This window comes from Balaenoptera ricei, chromosome 18 (genome assembly GCF_028023285.1).
Source record: "Balaenoptera ricei isolate mBalRic1 chromosome 18, mBalRic1.hap2, whole genome shotgun sequence".
Classification (NCBI taxonomy): domain Eukaryota; kingdom Metazoa; phylum Chordata; class Mammalia; order Artiodactyla; family Balaenopteridae; genus Balaenoptera; species Balaenoptera ricei.
In genome coordinates, this window is record NC_082656.1 from 14,459,061 (window position 1) to 14,475,119 (window position 16,059).

A 16,059-nucleotide genomic window follows, 5' to 3' on the forward strand; every position below is an offset into this window, starting at 1 on the left:
AATCTATTTCTCCTCCTTTATTCCCCATTTTCATGAATGATGCCACCATGTCCTTGGCTGCTAAGCAAAGAACCTGAATCAAATCTTTAATGCTTTCTTTTCCTTCATGTCCCACTGCTAATGTCACTAAGTTTTGTTGCTTTTTCCTCCCTAAATTTCTCAGCTTTTTTTCCTCCTCTTAAATCCTAAAGCCAAAACCTTAATACAGGTCTTTATCACATCTCTACTTAACTACTGAGATAACCACCTAACTTACTTAACTGTCTCATTCTGTTTCCTTGCCAATTATTTCTCTGTAATTCATAATGCCATTACATTTTTTGTTTTGTTAATCTTATCACATCACTCCTTTGTATTAGTTATCTCTTGCTGCGTAACAAATCAGCCTAAAACATAATGGCTTAAAACAGTAATAAGCATTTATTAATCTCATTGTTTTGTGGGTTAGGAATTCAGGCATGGCTTAGCTAGGTGTTTCTGTTCTAAGGTTTTTCAAAAGATGACAGTCAAAATGTTGGCTTGATTGAGGCTGGCAGATCCATCTCCAAGGTGGTTCTCTCCTGTGTCTGGCTAGGTGATGCTGGCTGTTGACAGGAGGCCCTAGTTCCTCCTCACATGGTCTTCTCCACAGGCTGCTTGAGCATCCTCACAGCATGGCTGCTGGCTCCCCACTACAGCAAGTGATCCAGGAGAGGAAGAGCCATGCAGAAGCGAACCATTTTGTGACCTAGCCTCAGAAGTCACTAGCATCACTTTGTGCCACGTCCTATTCATTAGAAGGGAAAGGAGGAAAATTATGCTTCATCTTTTGGGGCGAGGACTATGAAAAAAATTCAAAGACACATTGTAAGACCATCATACCTTATAAAATCTTTCGATGCCCTTTACAATATTCATGCCACTTCCTTCATATCCTTATCCTTCAGGTCTGAACTACTCACAGCTATACAAACCCACTGTGATTTCTCTGTGGCTGGACTTTTGCCCATGCCATTCTCTTTGCTTGTAATAGCCTTCTTTTTTTACCTTGCTAGTATCTACTTATCCTTCAGAACCCTACTCAGACATCAACATTACCAAAGTCTCCTCCCTGGTTCTGCAGACCCACCACTTGCCTTCTACCAATTAGACTCAATATGGTGCACTGTTTTGCACCCCCCCCCTTTGTTTAACTATTTCTCCACATCTATAAGGTGAGGCTAATATCTATAATCTCTGAATCATCATTGTTTAGCACAGTTCCTGCCACAGTTGTGGCAATACCTGACAACTAAGAGTTTATAAAATGAAGGTGTGAATCTATTAATATTAGTGCCTGACCCTCACCAAAGCTCAACAAATAAATACACAAACAAAATAAAGTACTAAGGACTTTAACCAAGTCAGCAGCAGTAGGTATGAGAGAGAGGAAAGGGTCTGAGAAAAATGCAGGGACTGCATATAGGAAAGAGACAGGGAAGAAAGAATCAGGATGCTTTGGGAGTGTCTAATCGAGCTATTAGGTTAAGAGAAAAGAAGAGTGAATGATAGGGGAGAACGAAGGAGGAGTTTGGTTCTGAAGAAGCAGGTCTGGGGACGCCTGTGTTTCTTTTATAGACTTGCCTTATAGGTTCTAGAAAAAAAGGTCTGTAAGTCAGGAGAAAGGTTACACCAGATATAAATATGAGAGATGTTATCTATCCCTCAAGCTACTTCATTGTTCTGGATATAGAGGGAATCATAAAAAATAAGAAAAAATATTGTGAAAGGGGAAGAGAGACAGAATAGTTGTTACCTTTCCTAAGGTCACAAGGGCAGAGAAAAGGCTGACATTGCTTACTGCCCTTCATTCTCTGAGTGTTACTCACACCAGGTGTTCTGGCCAACTGGAAGTACTGCCTTCTTGAGCATCATTCATGAACTACTGTGAGTGAAGCATTGGCTACTCCCTACTCCAGTATCCAGTGGTTTAGAGATTTTTACAGTTTTCAACTGCTGTACTGAACGTACGGAAGCTCAATTCAATTTCATTCATAATTCTGAAGCACCACTTAGAATTGTTGATAAACCAATCCGTTTGTTGGCTTGCCTCGTATTCTAAGTGCATCTTATTTATTATTGATTTAACTATACAAGTCATTTCTTTTTTTTGAACATAAAAGATAAAACTATTCTCCCAGAAGCGATTGAAGTTAGTTTGTCTGTAAGTGACACCCTCTTTAATCAGCATAAATAGGAGGGAGAAATAGGCTTCCATGTATGCATTTTTGAAAATCAGTCTAATTCTGCCATCATCCCATGACAAATTCGAGTAATGTGCTAACGAATTTGGGGAGAAAATCAGTGTTCAGGGTGATTCATTGTTTTTCCCAGTCAATTTTTTTTTTCCAAACCTTGTTTGTTTTTTAAACTTGGAATACATTTGAGAAAGTTCTCAGATTCAATTTCCGTAGAGTCGAATAGAGATACAGCTTCTAACCATGTCGGCAAATGTAAAAGAAGTCAACCGTGGAAGCCAGAATGAGACATACCAAAGCACTTTGGATCATTTTATTAGCGATTTCACTCTTTCAAAAGCTGGGACAAGAGGTTGTCAGAGCTCGTGCAGCTCCCAGTGTGGGCGTTTTCTCGTCTTGCTCCTCCTCAGCTAAAAGCAGTTGCGAGCTGGATGGAGTAAGTTTGTCCTCTCTCCCTTCACTTTGAGCATCTTAGTGACCCAAGGGCTTTAGGCAAGCAGGAGTGCTTGTGTGTCCGTCTCTGTCTGACCTCTGCAGTCGGGGCCTCGTTGGAGAAGCAGCACCGCAGTGCATCTTGCTGTGAGTTATGTGTGCTCATAAAAACATGGTGCGGTTCACAAAGCTGTCAGCTCTCAGCCACGAGACAAAAACAGCTGTCAAAGAGTTTTATTCTAACTTGTTCATGACACCACAAGTAGACAGAGGACAATGCCATCGTCTCAGGGGACAGTTTTACACAGCAGGCCTCTTCCGGGGCATTCAGAATACTGCAGGCTGCCTCTGATCGCTAATTAGAGACTCTCCTCCACTGACACCATGAACCAGCTGTCATCAGGGAACTGCACTCTGTGTGCATGTGTTATGCAGGGCTCTGCGTGTGTTAGCAGAGGCCAAACCCCACAGCAATTACCACTGCCCAGTAGTTCCCGGACAGGGCTCATTACTCAGCAGATATCTATATCTGTCTCATAGTTCTGAGATAAAGTTGCTTATTAGGTGCCATTTTGCTAATTACATTCATAGATGCAAACTCTGGAGCTCAAGCCATTGGGATAAGTTTGGAGAAGAACTCACAAAAGAACCTAACCCCTTACTGCACAGAATCCCTGAGTTCCTTGTAAGAATACAGAGCTAGATTTGGGATGGCCAGGCTTCGGCCAACCTAAGCACCCAATACAGGGTGCACTGGGGGTGAGGTTGGGCGTGCCCTGTTGGGTGGAGACATTCACCCCAGTTAGTAGCTTCTTTTAGGGGCCATCCACCAGAAGGAATATCAACAATGGACACGGCATTAAGCACCGCTACGGGCTGAATCCCGCCCCCCCCCCCCAGATTTGTATGTTGAAGCTCTAACCTCCGTCGACTGAAAAACAAAACGCACAACCTAAAAGTTAAGAATTATGTTTTATTGGGCCAACTTGCAGAGGATTTCAAGCCCAGGACGCAGTCTCTCAGACAGCTCTGAGCGACGGCTCCAAAGAGGGCGGGGAGGAACCAGGATATATAGGCGTTTTTACAATAAAGACCAGGCAGTCGGAACATCAAAAGATTACTGGTAATTAAAGAAAACGAGACATCTCAAGTCAATGAATTTAGTGCTTTTTCTATGTATGGGAAGATGCAAGAGTCTGGGCTCACTGAAATCATTGCTTTGATATGCACCTTAGCTGTCTGGGGCCAGGATCCTGTGCTTGCCCATTCTGAGTCCCCTGAGGGTGCACCGCTCTGGGGGGGCTGCAATGATTGAGGGCTTGGCAGTGGGCAGCCCGTTTGTCTCCATCCTGTAGGGATAGCGGTAGTGACTGATGGCTTGATGGCACCATCCTTAGTTTGCTGATATGGCAGGCCACATTTTTCATTCACACCCCTTGTACCTCAGAAGGTGTTTGGAGATAGGGTTTTTAAAGAGGTGGTTCATTAAAAATGAGGTCAGGAGGGCGGGCCCTACTCCAATATGATTGGTGTCCTTATAAGAAGAGGAAATTAGGACACAGACCTAATTAAGATACAGAGGGAAGACTATATGAGGACACAGGTAGGAGAAGACAGCCATCTACAATCCAAGGAGAGAGGCCTCAGAAGAAACCAACCCTGCTCTCATCTGGAGGTTGGAATCTAGAACTTGATCTTGGATGTCCAGCCTCCAGAACTCTGAAAAAATAAATTGCTGTTGTTTAAGCCACCCAATCCAAGGTATTTTGTTATGGAAGCCCTAGCAAACGAATACAAGCATTTTCTAAAATCTCTTATAAAAATATGTTATTTAAACAGATGGTGACTGCTGATGACCAGTGTACTTCTCTAGAGGAGAAAGAGACAAGAACATTTCCTTGCCTTAGGCCACATGCAAAATAAGTTCAGTGGTTTTAATTGAATTGGGTGCACAGAACATTTGTAACAATTTAGTCCAATAGACGCATAGATTGATTTACGTTTCCGTGAAACAGCAAAAGTAACTTTAAATAAAAATAAGGAGAAATACTATTTTTAAAAGTTTGGGGAAAGTGCTTTCTAACAAAGTTTATTTTAAAGTTAAAATGGTAAAAACTATTTCCTGGATTTACTATGGGTAAGTTTTTTGTAATAAAGATTGAGTTAAGTCTTCATTAGAGTACTGCTAACTTTTTCAAGTAAGTTATCACATTACTACTTGACTTTGTAGACCTTTCATTCCCGCCCTAGATATTGCCACTTATTTCCTCTCTGCTCAGCCCTGGAGAATGAATGAAACCCTTCCCGCCCAAGGTCTTATGAGGAAGGAATGTGACTTACCACTTACAGCAGTGGGATCACTGCACAAGTTGCTCTTGGGCATAAAGAAGGGAGAATCAAGAAATCTTCCTGAAGAAGTCAGGGGATCCTTCACTGGAAGAGAGAAAAAGAATATCACTGTCAGCAACATGGATGGACCTAGATATTATCATGTTAAGTGAAGTAAGTCAGAGAAAGACAGATATCATATGGTATCACTTATATGTGGAATCTAAAAAAAAAAAAGATACAAATGAACCTATTTACAAAACAGAAATAGACTCACAGACATAGAAAACAAATATATGGTTACCAAGGGGATGGCAAGGGTGGGGAAGGATAAATTAGGAGATTGGGATGAACATAAACACACTACTGTATATAAAACAGGTAAACAACAAGGACCTACTGTATAGCACAGGGTACTATATTCAATATCTTGTAATAACCTATAATGGAAAATAATCTGCAAAAAGAATATATATATGTATATATATATGTATGACTGAATCACTTTGCTGTACGCTTGAACTAACACAACATTGTAAATTAACTATATTTCAAAAAAATTACAAATAAAACCCTCCAAAACAATAACACCCCCTCACCCTCACAAAAAAAAAAAAAAAAAAAAAAGATTATCACTGTGAAAAGAACCACTGCGTGACCCAGGGAAAATTAATGAACTTTCCGCCCTTGGTGCCTCTTCTATAAAATTGGGAATAACAATGTATTCCTCTTAGAGACTTCAGGAAGAGTTTATGTCACAAGAGTATCTGGCTCCTAATTTATACTCAGTAGATTTTCTTCCTTCTCTGTAGTTTTTCTCCTCCTGATTCTGTCCCTCTTTCTCCTTCCCCCGCTCTCCCCTTCCCTCTCCTCGTCCTCTTCCTCTTCCTCCTTCATCTTTGTCCAGTCTTACAGTCTTCCTCCCACTTTAATCATCTCTCAGGCTCTGTTCTAGCAAAAAGCACCCTAAGTCCCTACCAAGGCACCAGTGAGTCATCCATTTAGGAATTTGCCAAAACTAGACCAGGCCTGTTGACTAGGCCTAACTGTACCTATCTGAAAAATAAAATTAAAAAAATAAATGAAGCAGGAGATTCTGGACCCCCAGAGACCCAGCCACCAGTCATAGAGCTATTGTTCACATCCATTTAGTTTTTTTTTTTTTAATTGGGGTATAGTTGCTTTACAATGTTGTGTCAGTTTCTGCTGTACAACGAAGTGAATCAGCTATATGTATACATATATCCCCTCTCTCTTGGATCTCCCTCCCACCCACCATCCCACCCATCTAGGTCACCACAGAGCACCGAGCTGAGCTCCCTGCGCTATACAGCAGGTTCCCACTAGCTACCTGCTTTACACGTGGTAGTGTATATATGTCAGTCCTAATCACTCCAGACACTATTATACAACCTTATGCCAGCGTGTAACCAACATGTTACCACATTGGTTTCAGCCCTCCAGTGGGGGGAGTTCTCCTTTTGTTTCAAGTGTCCAAGGAGAAATGTATCCCCAGATGTTTAGGATGCATATGCAAATGGTCTGATATAACAAAACATTTGTTTCCAGATGAAGTCCATATTTGGGCCCATCTTCTAACCTCTCTTGGAGTATAAATGAATGGACATGGTAAAGTCCAACGAACACCTCATTACCTCCTTTAAAGCTAGAACAATGAACAGATACCTATCTGGATTTTTTTTTTTAAAGTAATATTAAACAGCAAGCCAGCACAGTTTTGTGCAGTGATTTCTCATAGGAACTTTGCAAGTATGATCTAATCTACTTGTTGCAATAATGAGAAATTTATCTTTCATAGAAATTCATTGTGTAATTTATTTTAGTACAGTAAGCAGTCTCCATTTGCTGATTTCTTTTATTTCCCACAGGAAGGGAAAATTTAATGCCAGTCTGGTAAATGTTAAGAAGTTTGAGGTCAATAAAGGGAAATTCGGCTAAGAATTTCCCAGAAGACATGAATATCAAAAATGGGAAAATTTATACTTAAAAAACTTCTACATGATATGTTAAAATACCACTAAACTTGTCATCATGGGGAAAAAAAATCAGAATTTAGTTGCACTTTGTTATATGAGTTTTCTGGTGTAATATTCTTTTTCTTTTGAATTACATATTTTGAGGAGTGGCGTGGGTTAGAAAGGTCCCACGGTCTTGCTAGAGATTGGTAAAGGTCTTAATCTGACCATGCCTTGAGTCATTATCAAATAGGTAACCCCAAAGCTATTACAATTATAGTTTTGCTTATAGAAAAAGAAGGTATGTTTAAAACATACATGGGATATGGGAAGAGCAAGGTGATGCATTTAGACTGGCTGGCTGGGCTCTGGAGCTGTGTGTGCGACAGAAAAAGAGACACAGTGGGCACGTTTAGAACAGGGATTCTTCAGAACAAAAGGTGAGAAATGCTGGTTTCAATTACCATGTGTTATAATGGAAAATTTCCCCATGACCCTAGCAAGGAACATTAATGATAATTTTGATTCCTGTGAAAAACAGATTTGAGTAGAACTATATTAGAAATGAGTTTTTCAAAGAGAAGGATAAAATCAGGAATGTAAAAGATCACCAGGGAAGCACAATTTTTTCCCAAAATATGAACAATCCATGGAAAGCCATATCACTGGGCTCTGCCTCTGCAGCCCCATTCCCTGAAATTCCATTCCACCAGCTCATAAGATGTTGAGTGCTTTGAAACTGAAAACTGGGGCCTCCCAGTTAACACCACTGTGTGGGTCTGAAATATAAGTAGAATGCTAGTATTCTGTAGTGCTTATTGTGTATAGACACACTTCTAAATACTTTATATTAATTCATTTAATGTTACTTATACGAGGTAGATGTCAACTTTTATTATCCCATTACACAAATATGGACACTGAGGTGCGGGGGTACAAAAGTAACATGCTCAAGGACACACAACTGGTAAGAGGCAGACCTACTAATTGAACCCAAGTGGTACGGGGATCCCGAGTTCACTTGCCTGACTACTTAGCTATCCTACTTCTCCGTACGTGTAAGATGTGTAGTCTTTGACAATCATGACAGTACACTCTAGATTTTCTGGGGCATTCTGTTTTCAAATAGTCTGCTCATTGCACCCACATAAATTCCAGTATCCCAGATATTTTCGGTCACACACAACAAATGTTTGTATATATTTGTGTATGGATGTAGAATTTCCAATTCCCAAATGTTCTGATTTTAAATGTTCCAGCAAAAACTATTCTATACTTTCCATTATCTACCTTTGTGCAAATAAAATGTTTATACCCATGATTCGTTGGCATGAGAACATCCAACTTCTGTGGGCCTCAGTCTCCTCATCTTTAAAATGGGTGTTGGACCAGATGGGTTTCCAGTGTCAAGATTTTCTATTTTACATCTGTCAGTTTTATCCAGGTTTTTCTATTTTACATTTTTCGGTTATAGCCTCATTTTTGCTGAAGTAGCATGCAATCAGTCCTCTAGGAAATGATGGTGAAAATCCATTCATATGCTCTAAGGTCCAGGGTAGCACATTCCTAGAGGTAATTGAGTCAGCTCAAATCAATGTCATCGGCCATCTGTAACTCTCCACGGGTTAATTACCAACACCATTGTCAAGACTCTAACCTGTTTGTGCTTAGAAAAATGTTTCTGTGGTTTTACTCTTAATTTGGCAGTAGCTGATATTAATTCAGATCCCACATTATGCTCATTGGTCTTCCACAACTGCCACCTCCCACAGGCGAGCTGATTATCCTACCCACAAAAACAGCAGCGAGCACCCAGCTTGTAAGGTAGCAGATGAACAAGGCTCAGGGAATGAGCTTTATGTACTAAATGGGGCATGAAGTTCATTGCTCTCCCTATCACGGTCAAGAGGACTTGCAACAGAGAGAAGAAATAAGTCATTTAAATAAACCGGAAGCTATAAAGGAAGAATTCAAAATCGCTCAGCCAGTTAAAACCAATTTAGTACCTTCACTGAGTTTAGGACCTTTCTACGTAAAGTCCTTCAGTAGATTAAATATCCAGAGGGCTGGCAAAGAGAAAGGAACTAACATTTATGGGCATCGAATATGTGCCTGACATTGTGCAGTCTTTAAGATAATCATAAAATAAAATAATAATAACAACAAACGCTTGTGTATGGACAATTCTAACTGCTTTACATGTCACATCAACCCCAAGGAGTAAGTACCATTTTTATCCCAATGTTATTATTGCTTTCAATCTTATAACAAATGTAAGAAAGAGTCAATATTATCCTTATTTTTCAAATGAGACACTGTGTTTCAGAGAAGTTTATAATCTGGCCATGGTCCCGCAGATAATAAATAACTAAGACAGAGTTCACACTTACACCTGTCTGGCCCCAAAGTTGTGTTTTTCCCTGCCTCACCATGAATCCCGATGCTTTTGAAAAACTCTGCGTTCTACCTTGCACCTGAGAATTTCCAAGGCGGAAAGGACTTTCATGATCCCAAGCTCATTGCTTTTATTTTATAAAAAAAATTGCTTCCTTCAAATGGTTAGCTCGCCTGAAACCTGGGTCCCCGACTTCTTGCCCTAAATCAACTTTACTTCTGTAATTGCTGGTCCATAGAACTCACACCAAAAACAATGATGTGTAAGCTGGGGTACGCATCAGAGAGCTCACCTACGGCACTTTAAAAAATACAGATTCTCCAGCACCACCATAGATCTAGCTATTGTATCCAAGTTACCTAGTCAGCGAATGTGTGATTCTGATGTCACTCTAATTTCACACAGTACCGATATAATTACTTGCTGTAAACTCCTAGAAACTAAATTTTAAGGCACCTTATTGCTGCAGAATGATAATGGGCTTGGCCTCAAGATATACTGGGACTTCAGTAGAACAAGCAAGTAGAGAGGCACCATCAGAGACTATGGGTTCTGAGTCAGCGGTACGGTCACCTGTAGATCTGACCCTAACGATGCCTAAACACTAACCCTAACCCAGGAGTTACATGACACTAATCACACAATGCCCTTTAAGTTCTTTTTCTTCTTATCTCTTTCAGTATCTTGTCACCTGCATCTTTCCCTTTATAGCCACTCTACACTCCAGCTATACTGACCTACCCAAGGCACCATTTTCTCTCCTTTCAGCACTTTCCCCTCTACATAAGAAAACTCTCTCCACCCTCTCAACCTTTTTTACCGTCTTCCCTGTCTTCATTTACACTTCTGGGAAGACTCCATGCCCTTCCAGGCGCTGTCTTGCATCCTATACCTGGCCCCTTTCAGTACTTACCATAGTGTCTGTTCAATGGATAGCTGATTGTATTAAGCAATATTCTGAACAGTAAAATTGATTAACTCAAGCTTGCTGACAGTTGCTTTAAATCATGACCTAAAGTGATTCGATTTATCTCAAGATCACCTCATTTTTGAGGGTATTTGTTGTATCCATTAAACTGATCATAAACAGCTCTCCATGAAAATCCTTTCATTCCATGCCATATTCTGTATGCCTATTCTTTATAAGGCTTGAATTGAAATAAAGCTGTGCTGAAGTTCTTCAAAATGATCATTTCATGAGAAATCTGTCTGAGAGAGAATTTCTGAATCTATCTGCAGAGCTGCCATCAATCTGTCACCTTAAAATATTTTCACTAGCCGTTCCCACATGTACCAATATTATTGTCATGGAACTCACACAGTGATTTTGTTGAATGAATGAATGTTGATAAACATATGATAACGATGCTTATCAGAAACCTGAAGATCCCCTGGGGAGAGAGGAAAGCTGTGAGGATGAGTGGGTCTCATGAAGGCCTCCAAGTTGGGACCTGTTGAGAACACCATGCAGACAGACATGTGGCAGGATTAAGAGACTGCAGGGGACAGAATAAGGAAAACATTTAGTCGTTCAGAAGTAAAGAAGGAAACCAAGCTTCTGCACAAAATGGCTAGACTAGATAGCAAGAATGAGAATGGCAATTTTTATTGATCACTTTCCTAGTTATTTTATCTCATTCACTGAGCCTGTTATACCTAAGCTTTTGCAGAGAATAGAGCAAGGGAATACCAAACAGAAAAATGCCTTATAATGCAAAATAGTCCTATATTGACCATGTTAGCCAGAGTTCTTTGTTACAAGCAAAAGAGATCTACTCTGATTGATTCAAGCACAAATGAAATTTATTAAAAAGACACTGGGTAGTTCACAGGATAGTAACAAGGCTGGAGAATGTGGCTTGGAGGCTACTCAGCTACACACAGAAAAGTCCCCAAACACACGTCTAAGCTTGTTGCTAGCCTATACAGCTTGTACTACCAATGTTGTTGGCCTTGGAGATTGACCAGTGGCCAGAGGACACCATTATGAGTACTTATGCCACTGCTACCCTGCAAACTTCATTTACTTTAACTTTCATCACTGTGTGAGAAAACCCTTTGCCTTTCTGAATCTCTACTTCCCAAGTTAAATTCAAGGGCAGGTATGTCAGATGCTGTACAGCGAAAATAAATGACAAACAGCTACCACAACCAAACACATGAATTGATAGACTATATTGCATACATTCAACTACATTAAAATCAAGGATTCTGTTCATCAAAAACCATCATCAAGAGATTTCAAAACAAGTCAAAAGCCACAAGAAGATATTTACTTCATGTGTATTCAACAGAGGGTTTTTATTTGGAATACATAACAAATTCCTCTGAATCCATAAGAAGAAATAGAGAAATGAGCAAACATAGCAAGAATTTCACAGAAACTTTAAAAGCTTATAAACATGACAAACCTTTAATATTATATATAATCAGGAAAATGGAAATTAAAAAAAAAATTAAGATACAATTTTGTATTCATCGAATTAGCAAAAATTAAAGTCTGACCAGAATGAGTATTTGTAAGGATGTAAAAACAAAGATTTCTCATACGCTGCTGGTGTTAGCCTTAATGGAAGTAAATCTTTTAGAAAACAGTTTGGTTTTGGTTAGTAAAGTTCAACAAATATGTGGGTTCTGGGCTAGACAGAACCTAGGGCTATAACACAAAGAAACTGTTGCTTATGGGGATAAGACCTAGTAAGTATATAGCAACATTGTTTGTGATGTAAATTGGAAATAGCCAAATGTTTATTAATAGTAGGAGTGGAATACTATACATTAGTGAAAAAAATCAATGACGTGCGGTTACTCATATCATTATGCATGGCCCTCAAAACACGGTAATGAATAAAAGAAGTAATTCTAGATGAAAACCTACAATATACTCTATTTATATAAAGTTCAAAAACTCAGCAATATATTGTTAAGGATAATCCAAGTGATTAAACTACAAAAAAGAACAACACACTGATTAAGTAAAATTCAGAATGTTGCTTGAATGGGAAAGGAGAGGGAAAGAATTCATGGGGACCACAAATACAGCATCCAAAGTACCGGTTGTCTTTTATTTTTCAAGAGTTGTCTGGAGATTATATGGATGTTCATTTTACTGTTACCTTTAATATATACACATAAGCTTATTCACTGTTTGGAATGTGTCCTAAATTTCACAAGTAAAAAAATTGAAGTGCTAATTCGGCAATGGGAATGGTGGTGGTGGTATTCGAAAGAATGACCATATTTTTAAGCTATGTGTTAGTGCTTACTTTTTCTGTCCCACGGGGCGTATTTGTAGACGCCCTCCTGGAGTTGTGTTGGAGACTGCTTCCTTACATGCATCTCCCTAAGTGAGTACCAATGCCCCTCCTGAGGGTTGGCAGCTGTTTATTGAAAGAGTTGGGGGAGGGGGAAATGAGTGGCAGGTCCAAGGAGAGAGGATGTGGGTTTTGTGCCCTTGGTCTAGCTTTCTTGTAGCACAACTACAATGTTTGATGTCTAGGCTTTTTGCCAAGAGTCCCATGTGGATAATTCTAGATCTCCTGCTTCTCTCATTTCTTACTCTCTGCTTTCTTTATCTTGCAAAGCACTCCTCCTTTAACCTGTTCTCCCTCCTGTGTTCCTGTTTTGTCCACCTCTGCATCCCCTCCCTCTTTAACCTGGGTCCCCCTGATTCAACAGTCTCTTCATATTTAATAAATCTTACTACCTAGTGTGTTGAATTGCAGTTACGTTTCTCCTCCATCCAATTACAGCTGTGCCACAAAGAGGTGTGAGTGGTTTCTGGCTGACGTGACTTCCTACGCCTGGGGAAAATAGTAAAGTGAGTTTTAGTCCTACAGAGGGTAGGAGGCTTATGGGGCTACGAGGAGAAGGCTTTCACCCTGGGATGCAGCTACTTCTCTCCTATGGTATCCAGTCAAACATCTCACCACGGTGCACATTGATTTCCTGCCCAAAACATCTAGCGTGCAGAAAAATTCATATTCTGCCTATCATGTCATTTTGACCCTTCCTTTTTTTTTTGACAACCAGTACTAAATAGTTGGGACTTATTATACTGAAATATGCTTGCACTAATAAGGACCTACTGTATAGCACAGGGAACTCTATTCAATACTCTGTAATGACCTATATGGGAAAAGAATCTAAAAAAGAGTGGATAGATATATATATATCTGATTCACTTTGCTGTACAGCAGAAACTAACCCATTTTAAATCAACTATACTTCAATAAAAAAAATTTTTTTTAAGCCAAAAATAAATAAATAAATAAAACATGCTTACCCCGTTTTTGCCCTGAGTTGCATTACAAAACACTCTCTGCTAACTGACACTGATTGGTAAGAAACAGGAGAGCTAAGGGGGTGTTTGTGCTGCTTTTAGAAGTAGGTTGTTTGGGTTTAAATATCAGCTTCACCCCTTCACAGCTGGCTAACCTCGGTCGGGTGACCTAACCACTCTGGATCAACTGTCTCCATCACATGGAAATAACGACGATCCTACCCCATCAATTAAGTGAAATAGTCTATGTAAAGTACCTGGCGCACGGCCAAGCTTCAGTGTTAGTTATTATTATGTCTTGCACAAGCCACATCTGTCTAATTACAGGGTTTTCCCTTGTGAATGAGGAGGTGTGTGGGTGGGGATAGGGCAGAGCGACGCAGGGAGAGATTGATGCATTAACATTGGGTGTTTTCATCCCAAGTGATATGTACTTTGGAAACACAACATTCATTTCTCTGGTTGGACAGGTTGGTAGATGTCAAAACAGGGCGACGATCAGTTTAAAAGCAAGAGTATTTCTTGAACCTAAATAGATCACTTTTTAAAAAATCATCAAACCTTTCACTTGATTTTTTTTCAGTGTATGCCAGAAAGACATGTGGACATATCTGCTCTTAGGAAGAGATTTAAGAATCTGCCTTCATTCTAAATTTTCCTCTGAGGAGGAGAGATATGGCAAATGAATGTAAATAGTTAAGGGTCTCTTGTTCTTTTTTTTTTTTTTTTTTTTCTTTTTCTGTCAAAAGACAAGGCTGACTTGTTAAATTTCAAATTGGATCTGGAGCACAGATTTTGGAAGAAATGTCAGCTCTCAAAAGTTTCAGAGAATACTGGGAAGCAAACGTGAATTAGATTAGGGGGATGGGGGCATGCCAATGCTGGCCTGGCCTGCCAATGGCTGCAGATATGATTTCCCTCTGTCCTGCCAACATTTGGGGAAAAGGAGCTGGCTGCTCTTGTAAACAGAAATAAACAATAGAAGCTGACAGGAAGCTTAAGAAAGGCAAAACCTGCGTGTGTAATGGGGGTGCCAGGCAATATAAGGCTCCAGCCTAGAATAAGCAGGTTCTCCCTCTCAGATTCTTCTAGAACTCCAAATCTTAAAAAGATATTTTAATACATTGTTAGGAAAACACTGCTCAAACCAGTGCTTGTATCTGATATCTCCGTAGTATTTTACCTGTAGCTAGTAGTTTGAGAATTGCGGGGTGATTTTAAGTCTGTTGTATTTAGCTTTCTAACTTCTTCCCTGAGGTAGTGATATGGAAATCTGTTTCCCCATCTCCACCCTATGGACATCTAGAAGTGCATCTGCATGAAAGACCCTGACATAAACTGTGAAAGGCATCCAGACAAAAAGAAGAAAAAGAGGCTGTGTTCCACCCGCTTGCGGAGGGCGAATTGCAAAGGTGCCAGTCACTCCAAGATTGGGAGAAGTCAGGGGATCCTCCTAACTTTGGAACACAAGATCTGGGGTGGTAAAAGAGACCTGTGAATATAGGATGAAGCTCTGTTATCCTGGGGAACTTTCTGGACACAGACTGGATCCAGGTTTCTGAACCTGAAAGGAAAAAACTGCCTTTCATGGAAGCCGAGAGGTGAGACCTGCACTTAAAAAGACCCTGCAATCTGAGGACACCTAGCTTTCCTGCACAATATTAAGAAATGGGCCACCGATTCTCGGAGGGAATGAGGAGACCATTGTACCTGTGACAAGGACGTGGTGGTGGCACATGTTAGCAAAGCAGCCATTGGTGGACCCATGCTGTGAGACCTCCAATAAAAGAAGCTAGAGGTTCCAGCTCAATGTGTCTCTGATTGTGACCCAAGATCCTTGACTCCTGTGGCCAGTGGGATCTGGAAGACATGGAAATACATAGAAATATATAAGAATAAATGGATCAGCATAACATAGGATCTCAGAGTCAACTCTGGGAATATCGTAAGCCAGAAACTTCTTGGATTTGGGAAAGCATAAAAGAAATATTTATTTTCTTAATATCATCAAGAATCATCGAGATTTGTTCTGGGAATACTAGGAATTAAAGAACAGGTTTCAGGAGCTTTCTCTGTCTCTTTTATAGATTTGATGACATGTAAGTAGTTGTTATGCAAACATATTATTCACTTATTTACCCAATTCTTACTACAAGCATTCCCCACGATGTGCCAGTTTAGCCTGGCCCATTGCCTCGCCTCTTCCTGGGCACACGTATTCATGAATAAAGTGGTACAAGTCCATTTTCACACCCTTAAACCAAACTCACATACGCATTCACACATACATCTTTCAGGCACACATAAACACACGTTCATGCCCATGCCAACGCATGGTTATTTGGGAGGACCTAGGCTGGGAGGCAGGAAATATGCATTCTAGTCGTGGCTGTCTCGGTAATAAATTGGAAGACTTACACTGTTTGTGAT

The 16,059-nt window shown here is 40.1% G+C and overlaps 1 long non-coding RNA gene across 1 annotated transcript; it reads right to left on the reverse strand.

Annotated features, from left to right (window-relative positions):
- Positions 1-440: 440 nt before the first annotated feature.
- LOC132352629 (uncharacterized) lies at positions 441-15,483 on the reverse strand. Its single transcript, XR_009498816.1, has 3 exons — positions 15,340-15,483; positions 4,989-5,081; positions 441-766 (listed from the first exon to the last, which is right to left on the reverse strand). It is a non-coding gene; the product is annotated as an uncharacterized LOC132352629 (long non-coding RNA).
- Positions 15,484-16,059: the final 576 nt, after the last annotated feature.